This window comes from Crinia signifera, chromosome 9 (genome assembly GCF_055691185.1).
Source record: "Crinia signifera chromosome 9, ASM5569118v1, whole genome shotgun sequence".
NCBI lineage: Eukaryota > Metazoa > Chordata > Amphibia > Anura > Myobatrachidae > Crinia > Crinia signifera.
Window position 1 is genome coordinate 159,216,090 of NC_139225.1, and position 25,232 is coordinate 159,241,321.

Consider the following 25,232-nt stretch of genomic DNA (forward strand, 5'->3'; position numbering starts at 1 on the left):
TACACATATGATTTGCAATCTGGAAAAAAAAATACTGTGTGGTTAAGACACCACTAGCACCCCTGTGAGCACAAAATGGGGGAGTATGGGTATAGGTTAGGTTCACATCCACTTAGACCCCCCAATCCTAACCCCGATGGGGGGGCCCAAAAAAGGGGTCCGGCTACTACACATAGTGGGTCATGGATGCAAGACATGGCAGAGTTACATAACATAAAGGGGTAGAGCACATGGAGATTTAGAAATAAAAAACTGTGGTCAGAGCTGGGAGCCCACCACAGACAGGTGTATGCCGGGCACACCATGGGCATGGAGACAGGTGTATGCCGGGCACACCATGGGCATGGAGACAGGTGTATGCCGGGCACACCATGGGCATGGAGACAGGTGTATGCCGGGCACACCATGGGCATGGAGACAGGTGTATGCCGGGCACACCATGGGCATGGAGACAGGTGTATGCCGGGCACACCATGGGCATGGAGACAGGTGTATGCCGGGCACACCATGGGCATGGAGACAGGTGTATGCCGGTCTCATCATGGGCATGGAGACAGGTGTATGCCGGGCACACCATGGGCATGGAGACAGGTGTATGCCGGGCACACCATGGGCATGGAGACAGGTGTATGCCGGGCACACCATGGGCATGGAGACAGGTGTATGCCGGGCACACCATGGGCATGGAGACAGGTGCATGCCGGGCACACCATGGGCATGGAGACAGGTGCATGCCGGGCACACCATTGGCATGGAGACAGGTGTATGCCGGGCACACCATGGGCATGGAGAAAGGTGTATGCCGGGCACACCATGGGCATGGAGACAGGTGCATGCCGGGCACACCATGGGCATGGAGACAGGTGCATGCCGGGCACACCATGGGCATGGAGACAGGTGTATGCCGGGCACACCATGGGCATGGAGACAGGTGTATGCCGGGCACACCATGGGCATGGAGACAGGTGTATGCCTGGCACACCATGGGCATGGAGACAGGTGTATGCCGGGCACACCATGGGCATGGAGACAGGTGCATGCCGGGCACACCATGGGCATGGAGACAGGTGCATGCCGGGCACACCATGGGCATGGAGACAGGTGTATGCCGGGCACACCATGGGCATGGAGACAGGTGTATGCCGGGCACACCATGGGCATGGAGACAGGTGTATGCCGGGCACACCATGGGCATGGGACAGGTGTATTCCGGGCACACCATGGGCATGGAGACAGGTGTATGCTGGGCACACCATGGGCATGGAGACAGGTGTATGCTGGGCACACCATGGGCATGGAGACAGGTGTATGCTGGGCACACCATGGGCATGGAGACAGGTGTATCCCGGGCACACCATGGGCATGGAGACAGGTGTATGCCGGGCACACCATGGGCATGGAGACAGGTGTATGCCGGGCACACCATGGGCATGGAGACAGGTGTATGCCGGGCACACCATGGGCATGGAGACAGGTGTATGCTGGGCACACCATGGGCATGGAGACAGGTGTATCCCGGGCACACCATGGGCATGGAGACAGGTGTATGCCGGGCACACCATGGGCATGGAGACAGGTGCATGCTGGGCACACCATGGGCATGGAGACAAGTGTATGCTGGGCACACCATGGGCATGGAGACAGGTGTATGCCTGGCACACCATGGGCATGGAGACAGGTGTATGCTGGGCACACCATGGGCATGGAGACAGGTGTATGCCGGTCTCATCATGGGCATGGAGACAGGTGTATGCCGGTCTCATCATGGGCATGGAGACAGGTGTATGCCTGGCACACCATGGGCATGGAGACAGGTGTATGCTGGGCACACCATGGGCATGGAGACAGGTGTATGCCTGGCACACCATGGGCATGGAGACAGGTGTATGCTGGGCACACCATGGGCATGGAGACAGGTGTATCCCGGGCACACCATGGGCATGGAGACAGGTGTATCCCGGGCACACCATGGGCATGGAGACAGGTGTATCCCGGGCACACCATGGGCATGGAGACAGGTGTATCCCGGGCACACCATGGGCATGGAGACAGGTGTATCCCGGGCACACCATGGGCATGGAGACAGGTGTATGCCGGGCACACCATAAGCATGGAGACAGGTGTATTCCGGGCACACCATGGGCATTGAGACAGGTGTATGCCGGGCACACCATGGGCATGGAGACAGGTGTATGCTGGGCACACCATGGGCATGGAGACAGGTGTATCCCGGGCACACCATGGGCATGGAGACAGGTGTATCCCGGGCACACCATGGGCATGGAGACAGGTGTATCCCGGGCACACCATGGGCATGGAGACAGGTGTATGCCGGGCACACCATAAGCATGGAGACAGGTGTATTCCGGGCACACCATGGGCATTGAGACAGGTGTATGCCGGGCACACCATGGGCATGGAGACAGGTGTATGCCGGGCACACCATGGGCATGGCGAGCGGTTATGCTTAAAACAAAAGAAGGATAAGGTTCAAGTAATGCTAATTGTACAGCCAAACCCGAGCAATGCCGGCTACCTTAGCTAGTGTGTATATATATATAAATAAAATGCTGGGTATGTCAGCTAATATGTATATATGCTATATGCACCGCCGGATACCTCAGCTACTATATGTCATGGTTGCCTACCTGACCCTGTCCTTCAGGGAGAAACTGCTCTGTTCCTGGACTTCTCTGGTAATGTAGGATTGCCATCACCTGTGGTGAAACACCTTTACCTCGCTCACCACAGGTGCTGGCAATCATACATTACCAGAGAAGGCCAGTAACAGAGCATTGTGTATCTCATGGAGAGGGTCAGGAAAGCAACTCCATACCTCCCCAGGAGGACACAATGCTCTCCTCCTGGACTTTCCTCTTACTGTATGATGGCAATCGTACATCAAAAGGAAAGTCCAGGAGCAGAGCAGTGTGTAAATAGTGCCTGCCTATCATTAGGCCACACCCCATGTGATTACACACCCCCACCTGCCAGGCCAATCACACACCTGTGCTCCTCACTGCACAGTTCACCTGGCCACAGCAACAGACAGAAAACACGACAAGACCAGGTACCATTATACAGCCACTAGCCCTGTCCTGTAGCAGACACGCTGTGCTGGGTGTATTCCATATGTGTGCAATATGCAGCTCGGTACCATGTTGTTCCATGACTGGCACTTAGCCGTATCTTAGGTTATGTTACACGTGTGTGATCGTTAGCACATGGCATGTCTGTATTACCCAGGTATTTCTGCATCTCTATTAGTAATGGTTATATCGCTTTCCTGCCAGTGTGTGTGTGGGTGACAGAAGTGGCATTAGATGAGTATACTATGAGATATGTACTACTGGGTACTTCTAAACTTCATACAGGGGCATTGTGTGACCGTACCCCTGCAGGAAATGGTCCCTAGCTCCACCACTGAAGGTCGACATTTGAAACAGGTTGACATGGCTTAGGTCAACAGGGTTGGAAGGTCGACATGAGTTTATCAAAAAGGGACGCTGCACACTTTGTCGGTGTCCATGTCCACATTTGAAACAAAAAAAGTGAACTCATGTCGACATTTTGACTGTCGACCTTGCCATTGTCAACCTAATGCTTGTGTCAACCTTCCAACCCTGTCGACCTTTGCCATGTCATCAAAATGACCCATAGCCAAACCTGCTTATATGTAAGTATACAGACGAACTTACGCCACTGGGTGATGACAATCCTACATTACCAGGGAAGCCCAGGAACAGAGCATTGTGTCCTCCTGGAGAGGGGCATGCTGGGAGGTATGGATAATGTATGATTGCCATCACCTGTGAGGAGCTAGGTAACTGATAAGAAAGGTGTCACCACAGGTGCTGGCAATCATACATTACCAGGGAAGCCCAGGAACAGAGCATTTGTGTCCTCCTGGAGAGGGGCATGCTGGGAGGTATGGATAATGTAGGATTGCCAGCACCTGTGGGGAGCTAGGTAACTGATAAGAAAGGTGTCACCACAGGTGCTGGCAATCCTACATTACCAGGAAAGCCCAGGAGCAGAGCATTGTGTCCTCCTGGAGAGGGGCATGCTGGGAGGTATGGATAATGTATGATTGCCAGCACCTGTGGGGAGCTAGGTAACTGATAAGAAAGGTGTCACCACAGGTGCTGGCAATCATACATTACCAGGGAAGCCCAGGAACAGAGCATTGTGTCCTCCTGGAGAGGGGCATGCTGGGAGGTATGGATAATGTAGTATTGCCAGCACCTGTGGGGAGCTAGGTAACTGATAAGAAAGGTGTCACCACAGGTGCTGGTAATCCTACATTACAGGGAAGCCCAGGAACAGAGCATTGTGTCCTCCTGGAGAGGGGCATGCTGGGAGGTATGGATAATGTAGGATTGCCAGCACCTGTGAGGAGCTAGGTAACTGATAAGAAAGGTGTCACCACATGTGCTGGCAATCATACATTACCAGGAAGCCCAGGAACAGAGCATTGTGTCCTCCTGGAGAGGGGCATGCTGGGAAGTATGGATAATGTAGGATTACCAGCACCTGTGGGGAGCTAGGTAACTGATAAGAAAGGAGTCACCACAGGTGCTGGCAATCATACATTACCAGGGAAGCCCAATAGCAGAGCATTGTGTCCTCCTGGAGAGGGGCATGCTGGGAGGTATGTATAATGTATGATTGCCAGCCCCTGTGGGGAGCTAGGTAACTGATAAGAAAGGTGTCACCACAGGTGCTGGCAATCCTACATTACCAGGAAGCCCAGGAACAGAGCATTGTGTCTTCCTGGAGAGGGGCATGCTGGGAAGTATGGATAATGTATGATTGCCAGCACCTGTGGGGAGCTAGGTAACTGATAAGAAAGGTGTCACCACAGGTGCTGGCAATCATACATTACCAGGGAAGCCCAATAGCAGAGCATTGTGTCCTCCTGGAGAGGGGCATGCTGGGAGGTATGGATAATGTAGGATTGCCAGCACCTGTGAGGAGCTAGGTAACTGATAAGAAAGGTGTCACCACAGGTGCTGGCAATCATACATTACCAGGAAGCCCAGGAACAGAGCATTGTGTCTTCCTGGAGAGGGGCATGCTGGGAGGTATGGATAATGTAGGATTACCAGCACCTGTGGGGAGCTAGGTAACTGATAAGAAAGGTGTCACCACAGGTGCTGGCAATCATACATTACCAGGGAAGCCCAGGAACAGAGCATTGTGTCCTCCTGGAGAGGGGCATGCTGGGAGGTATGGATAATGTAGGATTGCCAGCACCTGTGGGGAGCTAGGTAACTGATAAGAAAGGTGTCACCACAGGTGCTGGCAATCCTACATTACCAGGGAAGCCCAGGAGCAGAGCATTGTGTCCTCCTGGAGAGGGGCATGCTGGGAGGTATGGATAATGTATGATTGCCAGCACCTGTGGGGAGCTAGGTAACTGATAAGAAAGGTGTCACCACAGGTGCTGGCAATCATACATTACCAGGGAAGCCCAATAGCAGAGCATTGTGTCCTCCTGGAGAGGGGCATGCTGGGAGGTATGGATAATGTAGGATTGCCAGCACCTGTGAGGAGCTAGGTAACTGATAAGAAAGGTGTCACCACAGGTGCTGGCAATCATACATTACCAGGAAGCCCAGGAACAGAGCATTGTGTCTTCCTGGAGAGGGGCATGCTGGGAGGTATGGATAATGTAGGATTACCAGCACCTGTGGGGAGCTAGGTAACTGATAAGAAAGGTGTCACCACAGGTGCTGGCAATCATACATTACCAGGGAAGCCCAGGAACAGAGCATTGTGTCCTCCTGGAGAGGGGCATGCTGGGAGGTATGGATAATGTAGGATTGCCAGCACCTGTGAGGAGCTAGGTAACTGATAAGAAAGGTGTCACCACAGGTGCTGGCAATCATACATTACCAGGGAAGCCCAATAGCAGAGCATTGTGTCCTCCTGGAGAGGGGCATGCTGGGAGGTATGGATAATGTATGATTGCCAGCACCTGTGGGGAGCTAGGTAACTGATAAGAAAGGTGTCACCACAGGTGCTGGCAATCATACATTACCAGGGAAGTCCAGGAACAGAGCATTGTGTCCTCCTGGAGAGGGGAATGCTGGGAGGTATGGATAATGTAGGATTGCCAGCACCTGTGGGGAGTTAGGTAACTGATAAGAAAGGTGTCACCAGTGGTGTAGCTAGGTGCCACGGTGCCCGGAGCAAGGGCATGTTTTGCGCCCCCCCAATATGAAGTAGGTGAGGCTCCTGCACAGTGAAAAGTGGGCACGGACCAACGTTATACCACACACCGTAATGCCCATTGCACATTTTAGTGAACTTTGTAATTCCAATTACACATAAGCCCACACATGATGCCCATGACATGCTATATAACACTCCGCAATGCCCATGACATACTATATAACACTCCGCAATGCCCATGACATACTATATAACACTCCGCAATGCCCATGACATACTATATAACACTCCGCAATGCCCATGACATACTATATAACACTCCGCAATGCCCATGACATACTATATAACACTCCGCAATGCCCATGACATACTATATAACACTCCGCAATGCCCATGACATACTATATAACACTCCGCAATGCCCATGACATACTATATAACACTCCGCAATGCCCATGACATACTATATAACACTCCGCAATGCCCATGACATACTATATAACACTCCGCAATGCCCATGACATACTATATAACACACCGCAATGCCCATGACATACTATATAACACACCGCAATGCCCATGACATACTATATAACACACCGCAATGCCCATGACATACTATATAACACACCGTAATGCCCATGACATACTATATAACACACCGTAATGACCATTACATACTATATAACACACTGTAATGCCCATTACATACTATATAACACTCCGCAATGCCCATGACATACTATATAACACTCCGCAATGCCCATGACATACTATATAACACTCCGCAATGCCCATGACATACTATATAACACTCCGCAATGCCCATGACATACTATATAACACACCGTAATGCCCATTACATACTATATAACACACCGCAATGCCCATGACATACTATATAACACCGTGATGCCCATTACATACTATATAACACACCGTAATGCCCATTACATACTATATACCAAACCGTAATGCCCATTACATACTATATAACACACTGTAATGCCTATTACATACTATATAACACACTGTAACGTCCATTACATACTATATAACACTCGGCAATGCCCGTGACATACTATATAACACTCTGCAATGCCCGTGACATACTATATAACACTCTGCAATGCCCATTACATACTATATAACACTCTGCAATGCCCATTACATACTATATAACACTCCGCAATGCCCATTACATACTATATAACACTCCGCAATGCCCATTACATACTATATAACACTCCGCAATGCCCATTACATACTATATAACACTCCGCAATGCCCATTACATACTATATAACACTCCGCAATGCCCATTACATACTATATAACACTCCGCAATGCCCATGACATACTATATAACACACCGTAATGCCCATTACATACTATATAACACACCGTAATGCCCATTACATACTATATAACACACCGTAATGCCCATTACATACTATATAACACACCGTAATGCCCATTACATACTATACAACACACCGTAATGCCCATTACATACTATATAACACACCGTAATGCCCATTACATACTATATAACACACCGTAATCCCCATAAGATACTATATAACACACTGTAATGCCCATTACATACTATATAACACACCGTAATGCCCATGACATACTATACAACACACCGTAATGCCCATTACATACTATACAACACACCGTAATGACCGTTACATACTATACAACACACCGTAATGCCCATTACATACTATATAACACTCCGCAATGCCCATGACATACTATATAACACTCCGCAATGCCCATGACATACTATATAACACTCCGCAATGCCCATGACATACTATATAACACTCCGCAATGCCCATGACATACTATATAACACTCCGCAATGCCCATGACATACTATATAACACTCCGCAATGCCCATGACATACTATATAACACACCGCAATGCCCATGACATACTATATAACACACCGCAATGCCCATGACATACTATATAACACACCGCAATGCCCATGACATACTATATAACACACCGTAATGCCCATGACATACTATATAACACACCGTAATGACCATTACATACTATATAACACACTGTAATGCCCATTACATACTATATAACACTCCGCAATGCCCATGACATACTATATAACACTCCGCAATGCCCATGACATACTATATAACACTCCGCAATGCCCATGACATACTATATAACACTCCGCAATGCCCATGACATACTATATAACACACCGTAATGCCCATTACATACTATTTAACACACCGCAATGCCCATGACATACTATATAACACCGTGATGCCCATTACATACTATATAACACACCGTAATGCCCATTACATACTATATACCAAACCGTAATGCCCATTACATACTATATAACACACTGTAATGCCTATTACATACTATATAACACACTGTAACGTCCATTACATACTATATAACACTCGGCAATGCCCGTGACATACTATATAACACTCTGCAATGCCCATTACATACTATATAACACTCTGCAATGCCCATTACATACTATATAACACTCCGCAATGCCCATTACATACTATATAACACTCCGCAATGCCCATTACATACTATATAACACTCCGCAATGCCCATTACATACTATATAACACTCCGCAATGCCCATTACATACTATATAACACTCCGCAATGCCCATTACATACTATATAACACTCCGCAATGCCCATGACATACTATATAACACACCGTAATGCCCATTACATACTATATAACACACCGTAATGCCCATTACATACTATATAACACACCGTAATGCCCATTACATACTATATAACACACCGTAATGCCCATTACATACTATATAACACACCGTAATGCCCACTACATACTATATAACACACCGTAATGCCCATTACATACTATACAACACACCGTAATGCCCATTACATACTATATAACACTCCACAATGCCCATGACATACTATATAACACACCGTAATGCCCATTACATACTATATAACACACCGTAATGCCCATTACATACTATATAACACACCGTAATGCCCATTACATACTATATAACACACCGTAATCCCCATAAGATACTATATAACACACTGTAATGCCCATTACATACTATATAACACACCGTAATGCCCATGACATACTATATAACACTCCGCAATGCCCATGACATACTATATAACACTCCGCAATGCCCATGACATACTATATAACACTCCGCAATGCCCATGACATACTATATAACACTCCGCAATGCCCATTACATACTATATAACACACCGTAATGCCCATTACATACTATATAACACACCGTAATGCCCACTACATACTATATAACACACCGTAATGCCCATTACATACTATACAACACACCGTAATGCCCATTACATACTATATAACACTCCACAATGCCCATGACATACTATATAACACACCGTAATGCCCATTACATACTATATAACACACCGTAATGCCCATTACATACTATATAACACACCGTAATGCCCATTACATACTATATAACACACCGCAATGCCCATTACATACTATATAACACACCGTAATGCCCATTACATACTAAATAACACACCGTAATGCCCATTACATACTATAAAACACACCGTAATGCCCATTACATACTATATAACACACCGTAATGCCCATAAGATACTATATAACACACTGTAATGCCCATTACATACTATATAACACACCGTAATGCCCATGACATACTATACAACACACCGTAATGCCCATTACATACTATACAACACACCGTAATGCCCATTACATACTATATAACACAGCGTAATGCCCATTACATACTATATAACACACCGTAATGCCCATTACATACTATATAACACACCGTAATGCCCATGACATACTATATAACACACCGTAATGCCCATGACATACTATACAACACACCGTAATGCCCATTACATACTATACAACACACCGTAATGCCCATTACATACTATATAACACACCGTAATGCCCATTACATACTATATAACACACCATAATGTCCATTACATACTATATAACACACCATAATGTCCATTACATACTATATAACACACCGTAATGCCCATGACATACTATACAACACACCGTAATGCCCATTACATACTATACAACACACCGTAATGCCCATTACATACTATATAACACACCGTAATGCCCATTACATACTATACAACACACCGTAATGCCCATTACATACTATATAACACACCGTAATGCCCATAACATACTATATGACACCGTAATCCCCATTACATACTATATAACATACCGTAATGCCCATTACATACTATATAACACACCGTAATGCCCATTACATACTATATAACACACCGTAATGCCCATTACATACTATATAACACACCGTAATGCACATTACATACTATATAACACACCGTAATGCCCATTACATACTATATAACACACCGTAATGCCCATTACATACTATATAACACTCCGCAATGCCCATTACATACTATATAACACACTGTAATGCCCATTACATACTATATAACACACCGTAATGCCCATGACATACTATATAACACACCGTAATGCCCATTACATACTATACAACACACCGTAATGCCCATTACATACTATATAACACACCGTAATGCCCATGACATACTACATAACACACCGTAATGCCCATTACATACTATATAACACACCGTAATGCCCATTACATACTACATAACACACCGTAATGCCCATTACATACTATATAACACACCGTAACGCCCATTACATACTATATAACACACCGTAATGCCCATTACATACTATATAACACTCCGCAATGCCCATTACATACTATATAACACTCCGCAATGCCCATTACATACTATATAACACACCGCAATGCCCATTACATCCTATATAACACACTGTAATGCCCATTACATACTATATAACACTCCGCAATGCCCATGACATACTATATAACACACTGTAATGCCCATTACATACTATATAACACACCGCAATGCCCATTACATACTATATAACACACCGCAATGCCCATTACATACTATATAACACACCGCAATGCCCATTACATCCTATATAACACACTGTAATGCCCATTACATACTATATAACACACTGTAATGCCCATTACATACTATATAACACACCGTAATGCCCATTACATACTATATAACACACCGCAATGCCCATTACATACTATATAACACACCGTAATGCACATTACATACTATATAACACCGTAATGCCCATTACATACTATATAACACACCGTAATGCACATTACATACTATATAACACACCGTAATGCCTATTACATACTATATAACACACCGTAATGCACATTACATACTATATAACACTCCGCAATGCCCATGACATACTATATAACACTCCGCAATGCCCATGACATACTATATAACACTCCGCAATGCCCATGACATACTATATAACACTCCGCAATGCCCATGACATACTATATAACACTCCGCAATGCCCATGACATACTATATAACACACCGTAATGCCCATTACATACTATATAACACACCGTAATGCCCATTACATACTATATAACACACCGTAATGCCCATTACATACTATATAACACACCGCAATGCCCATTACATACTATATAACACACCGTAATGCCCATTACATACTAAATAACACACCGTAATGCCCATTACATACTATAAAACACACCGTAATGCCCATTACATACTATATAACACACCGTAATGCCCATAAGATACTATATAACACACTGTAATGCCCATTACATACTATATAACACACCGTAATGCCCATGACATACTATACAACACACCGTAATGCCCATTACATACTATACAACACACCGTAATGCCCATTACATACTATATAACACAGCGTAATGCCCATTACATACTATATAACACACCGTAATGCCCATTACATACTATATAACACACCGTAATGCCCATGACATACTATATAACACACCGTAATGCCCATGACATACTATACAACACACCGTAATGCCCATTACATACTATACAACACACCGTAATGCCCATTACATACTATATAACACACCGTAATGCCCATTACATACTATATAACACACCATAATGTCCATTACATACTATATAACACACCATAATGTCCATTACATACTATATAACACACCGTAATGCCCATGACATACTATACAACACACCGTAATGCCCATTACATACTATACAACACACCGTAATGCCCATTACATACTATATAACACACCGTAATGCCCATTACATACTATACAACACACCGTAATGCCCATTACATACTATATAACACACCGTAATGCCCATAACATACTATATGACACCGTAATCCCCATTACATACTATATAACATACCGTAATGCCCATTACATACTATATAACACACCGTAATGCCCATTACATACTATATAACACACCGTAATGCCCATTACATACTATATAACACACCGTAATGCACATTACATACTATATAACACACCGTAATGCCCATTACATACTATATAACACACCGTAATGCCCATTACATACTATATAACACTCCGCAATGCCCATTACATACTATATAACACACTGTAATGCCCATTACATACTATATAACACACCGTAATGCCCATGACATACTATATAACACACCGTAATGCCCATTACATACTATACAACACACCGTAATGCCCATTACATACTATATAACACACCGTAATGCCCATGACATACTACATAACACACCGTAATGCCCATTACATACTATATAACACACCGTAATGCCCATTACATACTACATAACACACCGTAATGCCCATTACATACTATATAACACACCGTAACGCCCATTACATACTATATAACACACCGTAATGCCCATTACATACTATATAACACTCCGCAATGCCCATTACATACTATATAACACTCCGCAATGCCCATTACATACTATATAACACACCGCAATGCCCATTACATCCTATATAACACACTGTAATGCCCATTACATACTATATAACACTCCGCAATGCCCATGACATACTATATAACACACTGTAATGCCCATTACATACTATATAACACACCGCAATGCCCATTACATACTATATAACACACCGCAATGCCCATTACATACTATATAACACACCGCAATGCCCATTACATCCTATATAACACACCGTAATGCCCATTACATACTATATAACACACCGTAATGCCCATTACATACTATATAACACACTGTAATGCCCATTACATACTATATAACACACCGTAATGCCCATTACATACTATATAACACACCGCAATGCCCATTACATACTATATAACACACCGTAATGCACATTACATACTATATAACACCGTAATGCCCATTACATACTATATAACACACCGTAATGCACATTACATACTATATAACACACCGTAATGCACATTACATACTATATAACACACCGTAATGCACATTACATACTATATAACACACCGTAATGCACATTACATACTATATAACACACCGTAATGCACATTACATACTATATAACACACTGTAATGCACATTACATACTATATAACACACCGTAATGCCTATTACATACTATATAACACACCGTAATGCACATTACATACTATATAACACACCGTAATGCCCATGACATACTATATAACACACCGTAATGCCCATTACATACTATATAACACACCGTAATGCCCATTACATACTATATAACACACCGTAATGCCCATCACATACTATATAACACACCGTAATGCCTATTACATACTATATAACACACCGTAATGCACATTACATACTATATAACACACCGTAATGCCCATTACATACTATATAACACACCGTAATGCCCATTACATACTATATAACACCGTGATGCCCATTACATACTATATAACACTCCGCAATGCCCATGACATACTATATAACACACCGTAATGCCCATTACATACTATATAACACTCCGCAATGCCCATTACATACTATATAACACTCCGCAATGCCCATTACACATTTGACACAAAAGTGCCACTTACCTACATGCTCAATGCCAGGGTCTTCATGCTCAATGCCAAGGGGCTTCATACAGTCACTAATCCCACATGGATGCGCTGCTGCCCTCCACATACAAAGTATTCGCATTGGTGGGGGGGTGAGCAGCATATAACTATAACTTTATGGAGTTCACATTCATAAATAAAAATAGGCGGCCATGGTTTTAAACAGACTGCCGCAGGATCCGCTGTCAGCCATAACGGCTGCTCACACTCTGCGGCAGTCTGTTTATAACCATAGCCACCTATTTTCATTCATGAATGTGTACTCCATATACCATTTTTAGCTAATGCCGGGTGAGGGAACACACAGTGATGGTCGGGCGGCCAGGGCTGAGGGCTGTGGGGTCAGGAGCGGCCGCTGCTGCGGCGTGATGACCTGCAATATGAAAATGACGCGGCGGGGAGGCGCACAGTGATTGACAGGGAGGCAGCGCGCTCAGGTGCACAAAAAAGGCCATCCGTCCTGTCCTGTCCTGTGCACCCATCCCCCCGCTGTGTCCGGGTGAGAGCCGTGCTGGCTGCTTTGTAAACTTCATATCTCCCGCTGGCTGGACCACTAGCTAATAGGCGCTCGCGGTCCAGCAGCCACCAGTTGATTGGCTGCTGGACCGCAAGCGCCCATTGGCTAGCGGTCCAGCATGAGACGTGAAATTTACATAGCAGCGCGTCTCTAGTCTCTCCCGGACACAGCGGGCACGGGAGCGGAGGAATGGGGGAGCGGGGGAGAGGGCGAACGAGCTGGCGGTGCCGGTGCCAGCACAGCTCCGGCGCCACGCTATCTACCTGCGCCTGGAGCAAGTGCTCCACCGGCTCCGCCCTCGCTACGCCTCTGGGTGTCACCACATGTGCTGGCAATCATACATTACCAGGAAGCCCAGGAACAGAGCATTGTGTCTTCCTGGAGAGGGGCATGCTGGGAAGTATGGATAATGTAGGATTACCAGCACCTGTGGGGAGCTAGGTAACTGATAAGAGAGGTGTCACCACAGGTGCTGGCAATCATACATTACCAGGGAAGTCCAGGAGCAGAGCATTGTGTCCTCCTGGAGAGGGGCATGCTGGGAGGTATGGATAATGTATGATTGCCAGCACCTGTGGGGAGCTAGGTAACTGATAAGAAAGGTGTCACCACAGGTGCTGGCAATCCTACATTACCAGGGAAGCCCAGGAACAGAGCATTGTGTCCTCCTGGAGAGGGGCATGCTGGGAGGTATGGATAATGTAGGATTACCAGCACCTGTGGGGAGCTAGGTAACTGATAAGAAAGGAGTCACCACAGGTGCTGGCAATCATACATTACCAGGGAAGCCCAAGAGCAGAGCATTGTGTCCTCCTGGAGAGGGGCATGCTGGGAGGTATGGATAATGTATGATTGCCAGCACCTGTGGGGAGCTGGGTAACTGATAGGAAAGGTGTCACCACAGGTGCTAGCAATCATACATTACCAGGGAAGCCCAGGAGCAGAGCATTGTGTCCTCCAGGAGAGGGGCATGCTGGGAGGTACGTATACACAGAGCATACCTGTGCCGCTGAGAACCACTATATGTTCAGAACAGAGCGTCTTCAGGTTAGATTTACAATTTTTGCAGGGACCACAAATGCCATTTTCAAATATTAATTCCCCCTCTCTGCTTTCAAAATGGGGTCAGAATATGTCACAGTCTGTAACCTCCGATTTGAGGGTAATTTAAGTATTAAAAAGACACCAAAGTGGTCGGGTAGCTTACTCTGCTGAAATACAGACCACACTGTGCTATTAGCATCCCCGACAGGGAAGAGGAACTGCACAAATTTCCAAAATACAGGGTGCTAGAAGCAACGCTACTACTTGTACTGTTAAGGCCCCCGTACTCTACATGAGAAAGCTGGTGACATGGGCCCAAATTGCAAGCGTATGACATCCGATCGGATCCGATGCACATGAGACCATACATTGCAGGTTGCATGGGCCGCACATAAGAAAAATCAGTACTTCCTCATCTTTGCAGTCACCACTACCAGTTACGTTAGCCGCTACTCTTAACCGCTATGTAAGGATTTTTGCGCACCACCACCCTGGGTCCACGCCACCACCCTGTGTCCATGCCACCATGTATTACCTTTAGTAAAGTGGGGAGTGAGGCACCATAGTGCTTACAGTGTACAGGACATAAGTTCTGTAGTGTAAGCGGTGGCCGCAAAAATGAGGAAGTACCAATAAATCTTCTGTGCAGCAGCCAGTGGCACATCGTAGGTGCGAAGGGGCAGATTTATTAAGCTTGGAGAAGAGATAAACTGGAGATAAAGCGGAGAAAAGGTAAAAGGAGATAAAGCACCAGCCAATTAGCTGTGTTTAAAAAAGACAGTTGGGAGTTGATTGGCTGCTGCTTTATCTCCTTTTACCTTTTCTCTGCTTTATCTCCAGTTTATCTCTTCTCCAAGCTTAATAAATCTGCCCCTAATCACCCATGATGTATCGCATCAGATACCGTGCAGCTGCATCCAGTGTTCAGAGTGCGGCAGACAGGGTCTGGTGTGCGGTGGGTGGCAGGCAGAATTCAAAAATCCAATTCAAAAGACTGATTGGCTGAGACCTCTGTCAGCCAATCAGCGGCTGCCCAGTCTTTTGAATTTTTCGTTACTTGTGTATTAGCACGGCATCCGGCTACGCTACGCTGACAACGTACCTTAGGCTATGTTGTCAGCGCAGCCTAGCCGTGAGGCGTGCTAATATGTGTGTAGTGCAGGGGTTTATACTTACCTTCAACGATGTCCGGGGCGCCAGCGTTCCCCTCCTCTAGTTCTAGCCTCGTGTCCCCGGTGCCAGCATTCCTCCTCCATGATACTCCCCGGCGGCTGTAGCAATGTACGTAATTCAGCGTACTTCCGCTGGGGGAGCATTACATGATTTCCCTGCTCCCCCAGCGGCACTACGCTAATTGCGTACATTGCTGCCACCGGGGAGTGTCATGGAGGAGGAACGCTGGCGCCCGGGACATCGTTGAAAGTAAGTATAAAGCACTGCACTACACACACACACGCACACATTTCCCACACTAACACAATCATATCCCCACTATCCACGTCATACCCCCAGTGTCCATGTGGGCGTGGAGTTAATTTTCTAAAGTGTGGCGAGCGCACGCGTATCCGTGTCCCCTCGCGGGGTTCGCTGAGCTTGCCATGCTTTGGGCTCGCTGCGCTCGCCACACTTTAGAAAATTAACTCCACGCCCACGTGGACACTGGGGGTATGACGTGGATAGTGGGGATATGAACCATTGGGCCTTATTCTAGTTCACTCTTAGAGGCAAATTCCTTCTTAGATGGACAACACCATGTGCACTGCAGGGGGGCAGATGTTACTTGTGCAGAGATAATTAGCTTTGGGTGAGTTATTTTGTTTCTGTGCAGGGTAAATACTGGCTGCTTTATTTTTACACTGCAATATAGGTCTCACTTTGTAGAAAAACCCCACCCAAATCTAATGGAGCCCACACACGCACCGATCCCGGCGTGCGTTGTGGGCTTAACTAGCACACATAGCATTGCATCGTATGCCTTGTGCATACGATGTGCATGCGATGCGATGTTATGCTAGAAAAAGCTAGTACAAAAAGTATATGCAGCACATACTTTTTGTACTGTACGATGAGGTGCCGTGGGAGTGCGCACCCCATCGTACAGCATTGCACCGCCGGCAACGGTGCGTGTGTGGGCTCCTTAACTCTCTCTGCACAAGTAACATCTGCCCCACCTGCAGTGCACATGGTTTTGTCCAGCTAAGAAGGAATTTGCCTTTAAGAGTGAACTAGAATAAGGCCCATTGTGTATTAGCACAGCTCCTGAACAAGTTATTTAACTTATGTAGTTTACGTAAGTTACGTTGTTTACGTAGCCAGCATAGTGCTGTATTCGTATTCTCAATACACCACTATGCAAACTACGTAATGGGCGCCCTGATAATACACAAGTACCAATTTTTAAATTCTGACGCATTTATCATCACATGTAAAAAAAAAAAAATGGCACCTCAAGTGTCAAATCTTAGTGAGCGGTCCCGGGGAGTTGCCGGGGGAGCTTAGGGGAAATCATGGCTGATTTGTCCTTAAGACAAGTCAGCATAATGGGCCTTATTCTAGTTCACTCTTTCTGACAAAATCCTTCTTTGATGGACAAAACCATGTGCACTGCAGGTGGAGCAGATGTTACTTGTGCAGAGAGAATTAGATTTGGGTGGGGTTTTACTTCAAAGTGAGATCTACATCTGTCCCCACCTGCAGTGCACATGGTTTTGTCCATCTAAGAAGGATTTTGTTAGAAATAGTGAACTAGAATAAGGCCCAATGTATGGGGGCCTTTAGTCGGCATATGAAGTGTTTGCCAGAGGTGGATATGAAAGTACTTAAAGATGAGGTGTGAAGTGAGGTTGTTGAAGGCAGCTTAGTTGACCCTAATTAGTCTCATTGAACACATATGATTAATCTAGAAAGTAGCTGCCAAAGAAGCTATGGGGCAGATGTATTAAGCCTGGTGAAGGTGACAACCCAGCAGCCAATCAACTCCTAGCTACCATGTTACAGACTGGGCTTGAAAATAGGAGAAGCTGATTGTCTGGTGCTTTATCACCTTCCACTTTATCACTTCATCAGGCTGTATGCATCTGCAACACTATGGGTGAGATTTAATAGGATGAGAGATTCAGAAAGTGAGAGATTTGGGAAGAAATCTCCAGTTTTTTTAAAGCGGCAATCATTTACACTGCAAAATCAAACTGGTTTTGCAGTGTAAATGATTGCCGCTTTAAAAAAACTGGAGATTTCTTCCCACATCTCTCCCTTTCTGAATCTCTCATCCTATTAAATCTCACCCATTGTATGCTTTAAAAAGTGTATAAAAAACTTCCCACTGTCACGCGTTACATACCGCAGATCGGCACATTCGCAGGTGACTCTTTACAGCTATGGGGGTTTGTCTGTGCTTATGGGTAAGTAAACCAATATTTGCTTTCATATTTTAAGAATATAAAGAGTATTTCATCAGACGAGCCACTAAACCAGGCTGGGAAAATGAAGCGATAAGATTTTTTTCATGACCGTTTCACCTGCCTTATTTTTGTAGGTAATCACCACCTTTTATTTGCCGTCTGATTTATACCGACCGTTATTTTGCTGATCTGCTGGGACATAAAAGAGTAGAAATGATATATCCATCAATAAAGTATTAAAAGGGAAACCAGCTCTCTTGTCACTTGTTAGAAGATATATGGCGGAAACTTTATTTCCAGGTTCTTCCTCTTGCTGCTTAAATATTCGCTTTGTGTTTTATGGAGATGGGAAAATCTTGGGTAACTTATGACTTGGCCTCTAAAAGATGTATTTAAGAAAACTCTCTAGAATTTAATGAAGGTGAAACTTTTTCTACAGATACAACGGGGTTCCTGGGAAAAGGAAGGTCGCACATAGACGCCAATGTACCTGTCAGGAGATGAATTTCCAGGTGGCTCACAGACAATGTCTAGGTCACCAGTCAATAAGTCAACAATGAAAAAAGGTCAACCCCCATCCTGACAATGATTGATACATGGAAACATCGACATGAGTTTTTCATGATTTTTTTTCCCCCAATTTTTTTTTCTTTCTTTACCATCCGCATGAACTCTGACTAGGAACGGTGAAGAGTGTGAGCGCAGCGATTGGAGAATGAAGCCTCTGTCCCGAAGCAAGGGCGAGCTTTGCGATACACTATTTAGAGGTCTGTGCGCTCAGGTGTTGACATTGACACCAAAAAAAGTGAGAATCGCATGTCAACCTATTTCATGTGTCAACTTTCACCATGTCAACACTTTGCTTGTTAATGCAGACTTAGTGCATGTCAAGATTTGGTGTCGACTTATTGCCAGGGGATGTGTTTGCTAACACACCTCCTCGCATGCCGCCGATAGCTGGAGAAATTGTTTGATGGTCGCTGAACTTCAGGTGATTTCTCCTGCCTTTGGAACTGACTGTTCTTTCCTCCAGAAATCACCCAAGATGTGGTGTGCACTGACATCCTGTAACATCAGCTGCCCGCCCCAGCAGGCATTGGCCTACAGTACCTGTGTTTTCCATGGGAACAGCCGTAAAACGCTGGGCCTTCGCATGGTCAAGCACCGTTTCCGCTCCTAGCCATCCCTTCCCGCAACGAATAGCCTGACGGGTGTGTATGGTCATGCACCAACCATCGGATCACACAGAGTGGTCCTGTATCAGCCTCATTGCCTGTGAGATGATCCACGCCTGTTTCGGCTGCGGGTTCTCATCCTTGTTATGAGTTTCTCAGCTCCCATTAATGGACATACTATTGTACCTCCCAACTGCCAGTCAGATTGGGACAATGCAGTGCCGATTGTGATGGCAAGACCTAGATATGGGACTGATGAGAGGTGTCGCTCTACTGTAGAGTGTAACATACTTAACAACTACTCATTCTGTGCACCCGGATGAATGCTCAGCAGGGCGACGAAGACACAGCCATGGAGGAATTACTGAACAGCACAGGGTCACATCTGGGAGACCTGACCGTACTCCTTCCAGAACACATTGCATGCTGGGAAAAGGTACAAGCCTGGACTTAGGTCATTTGAACCTTTCCCTCTATACATGGGCACCTTTATGCAGGTGATGGCTTGGGAGGGCTATCATTACATGGCGCCCCTGCCCCCGATGGTACAATGCAGTATATAGAGGGAACTAAAAGAAGGGACGGATTAGGCACCAGCCTATAGACTTGTACATTTTAAGGGTTCTGCAACAATGGATCAAAACAATATTGATTTAACCTTGAAAGAAAACAACATTCAGGCTTCTTACATTGTTTCCAAAGGATAAAAAAATATGTATCAACGTAAAGAAATGAACTACAGTAGAGACTCTATAGCGAAAATACTGCATTAATGTAATGTACAGTCAGCAGTCGAAAGGTTGACATTAACGGAAGGTCAATAGGTGGACATTTGAGGAATATATCGACATCTGAAATGTCGACACAAAGATTGATGAGCATTTATACAGCTTGTTTCACTGTTGACATGGATACCTAATAAGTGTACCGCACTTTAATTGCACAAGAATAATAAAAATATGGTAAAAGTGGATAGGACGCGACGGGGTGGGGGGGGGGAGGGGCAGTCAACTCCTGTACCTCTGATAATTCAGGAGAAGTATACTGTGAAGAGACAATGTAATTGCAGATATACTGTATATATAACACAATTTCAGCAACCGTGTTGTGCTGGACTGCACCAAAACCAGTATTTAAAAGGAAATAATAAAAAGAGCAGGAGACTTGTATTTGTGCCATCACATTTAATTAGTGTTGATTAACATGATGTATACAGTAGATAAGATGCATGTTTCTTTGTATTACAGGTGACGTCTGGAACCCCATCTTGCTATAGCTTACCACAGGCATGTTGAAAGGAAATAAAATTCACAACTGCAGTTCCACCTTTGGACCTATGATGGCGCTGCAGAGCCACCTGATCTCCTCAGTTCCTGCTGATTGGACACTGAACCTTGCAGGTAATTCCAGAGAAAAAATGTATATGCACTGATCAATTGATCATATACATACACATGAGCATTTTATTTAATCTATTTCGTAGAAATATTCGCCATGTAATGCGACCAGGCTGGTCACTGTTCCCGGTGGCAATCTGCATTTGTCCATGCCAATACCTGTAGGTCTGGCTGTGAATCTATGATCCCGCAGATAGAGGGGACGGTACGCCGCAGCCTTGGCTGCTATTTCGTTAGGGATTCAATCGGAATGCAGGGAACTTGTCATGCATTGCCAAATGTTATAGGATGGGGGCAGAATCTCTCTGGATTTCCGGAGGTTAATATCCATCTCTCTTTATTACCTGTTATGAAACATCAGAAAGAGAAGAATCTGCTGTGACAAATATATGCAGGTTCTGATGGCTGCTCAGTGGCCTGTACAAAATGAGCTGTTAGTTTCAGTCCAGTTGCTGCAACAGACAGATATTGACTGCAGAAAATCCGCCGCACAAACTGGATACTCACTCTCTCTTCTTTATTTTATTTATTATGGTGCATCGCAACCTCCGCCGATGGCTTTTATCCATTCGACGTGGGATTAAAATGCATTGTATAACAATTTAATGATGGGTGGTATATAGAATTAATTTTTTACTTTAGTTCCTGTGTCTGTTGTGGATCGATGCAAGAGCAGGTTTGTGTAATGACTTGTTCCAGACGTACGGCTCTGTTAGGGTCCTTTCCATCCCTTCATTATCATTCCACCAGAGCCGTAACTCTGGGAAACAATGGAGTCATCTGTCGCCGTGCTCCTGCTCCCAAGGGGGCACCTGCTGGTTTAATCGTTCATTAAAAGCCATTGTTATTACTTCTGTGGATGATCCTCCTCCTAGCAGGACCATAGACGTCACACTCTCTTTATTTTAAACCTAATATACATAACATAAATGCATTCATAGACACATTCAGAGGCGGATTGGCCCCCCGGGAAAACGGGCCATTTCCTGGTGGGCTGGTCCAGATTTCCCTCTGGCTGGGCCGCCGACCGTGCTTCCAGGGCTGGCGTCATCCTATACATGCAAGCAGCCGAAGCCTGGTCACAAACGGCAGCATAGCCCAAAACAAATATGGGCATCGCATATATTATATGCACATATGCGGCGGACATATTTGTTTTGGGCTATGCTGCACTTTCTGACCCGGCTGCGGCCGCTGGTCGCTGTCGAATGATGTCACCAGCTAACGGACAGAAGCGTGGCGGTGTGGCGGACGAACCTGAAGCTTGGTGAGTAGTTTGAGATTGGAAATGATCACGTGACCACTCAGACTGGTTCATTATATTTCAGAATTTGTATTTTTTTTTTTAAAGATTTCCAAATCCAAACCATGAGCCTAATTCAGATCTGATCATGTGGCTGTGAGAATCCGGGCGATAATCGATAGGCTGTGCATGTGTATGGCCCATAGTACACATGCGCAAGGCCATCCTAGGATACAATTCTGTTCATTTTTTCACAAGTTGATAAAGCATTTGTGGTTGGTTACCAGATATTGGGCCAGATTCTCTAAACTTCAAAAGTGATAAAATGGAGAGTGATAAACAGCCAGCCAATCAGCTCCTGCCTGCCATGTCACAGACTGTGTTTTACAAATGTCAGACAGGAGCTGATTGGCTGGCTGTTTATCACTCTCCATTTTATCACTTTTGAAGCTTAGAGAATCTGGACCATTTTCTGGTAGTGTTACGGCAACCGCAGGTGTGGCCAGGGTGTTTGAGGGGAAGTCATGTGATGTCAGCTCCGCCCCCAATCAGCCTGTTTTTATAGCAGTCAAAGAGTAAGACCTGGGCTACATACAGGCGGTTATTCTAGTTGATTCACTCGGATGCGAATTTTCACCCTTGCCTTGCGAGTCAGCCAGAACCCGCCCTGCAAATGATGGTACACCCCCCCCCCCCTCACCCCTCACAGCGTGTATTTGACCGCAGGGCCTGTGAATAGATGTTTTACATAAACATCTCACAACCTGTGGGTGAACACCCATATCATTTGATGGGAACGCCCATGAAACGCTGCCCGTTCCCATGGGCGGGTCTATCCACCACCACACGCACCCGGTGTGCGGCGCATGTGTGGCTGTGCATGCACCAAACCCCGGTCTTCATGCAAACGAACGCCGGCTGCGAATGGACCAGAGTAAGATCCACAGACTGCGCACACTGGGGAATCATTTGATGGTGAGTGGAGAGCGAATAGATTGGCAGGGAAACCCCAATCCAGATCATTATCGCAAGCCACGTTAAGCAATTTGAATAGAGGCACAGGGCGATGGCTATTTGATCGCAGGGCTCCGAGAATTAGCACCTGTCAGATCAGGTTTGAATCAGGCCCCATGTTCTAGAAAGTATAATGCAAGGGTTCCCGACTTTGCTTTCTCAAGACACTTGAGGGCTCATGCCTGGATGTCATGAAAACCTGGACTCACCGGACAGTGGGTCACCGGTGTTGGGAAACACTGGTCTAATGGGTGAATATTGCATTGATACAGAATGTAATTGATCAATCTGAGGGCGCAGCCTGGGATCATCCATTGCGACCGATGGTGTCAATGTTTCCATCAGACGGGCAGATGAATAAGCCTCAGCGTACTCGGGCTGGCCATAGCAGGACGCCTTGCGGGTCCAGGAAGAATGCATCCTGAGACACAGACCCTGGTCTTACCATTCCCAGAAAATAGGGGATAGATACCCCAGATTTCCTAAATGCCATCCCCCAAAAAAGGGAGCTTACATGTGATTATTCAGGAGCTGTTCTGCATGTGCGCAGTTGCACGGATGTTTGCAAAAGCAAACCTTGCTGAATCAGGCCTTTTGGATCTAAATATGGATATTTTTCTGGCTGCGGTTATATGCACTTATACAATTGCTCCTATCCAGCCACATTCCGTATCAGTGCACCCTTGCACCAGCCTACAAATTGGGGGTATTTGTGCGTCTTGGCAATTGCGCATAGGCTGAAATTGAGGGGGGTGTTCTAATTCAATCAGTCCCCCGCGCATTCCGGGGGTGGACGGCTGGCTGCCCTTGGTGAACTTGCAAGGCTTCGAAATTCGCAGCCTTGCGAGTCAACCAGAATAAGGGACTTAATCTACGCACCCAGGAGATGACCCGTTCCCAATGACTTCCGCCCAATCTATGACTGCGCTGTGATTGACCGTTAACTTTTATATAGCGCACGCGCAATTCAAAAATTCATCTGTAAAACATACTTCTGTGCAACTTCGAATCAGCCCCAATTCTGTACTTTCAACACAGATGTCACAGATAAAATATCATAACTGTAACATTGTTTAAATCATTAAAACACCAATGAAGGAGAATAGCCATTACCTTGTTTGCAAATATTTTTTTGTATCAAC

The 25,232-nt window shown here is 45.5% G+C and overlaps 1 long non-coding RNA gene across 1 annotated transcript in view; it reads left to right on the plus strand.

Annotated features, from left to right (window-relative positions):
- The first annotated feature begins 21,688 nt into the window (after positions 1-21,688).
- The window catches only part of LOC146036778 (uncharacterized), a 42,891-nt gene continuing 39,347 nt past the window's right edge, over positions 21,689-25,232 (plus strand). The window contains exon 1 of the long non-coding RNA XR_014460959.1: positions 21,689-21,836. This is a non-coding gene — a long non-coding RNA (uncharacterized LOC146036778). The remainder of the gene's footprint in view (positions 21,837-25,232) is intronic.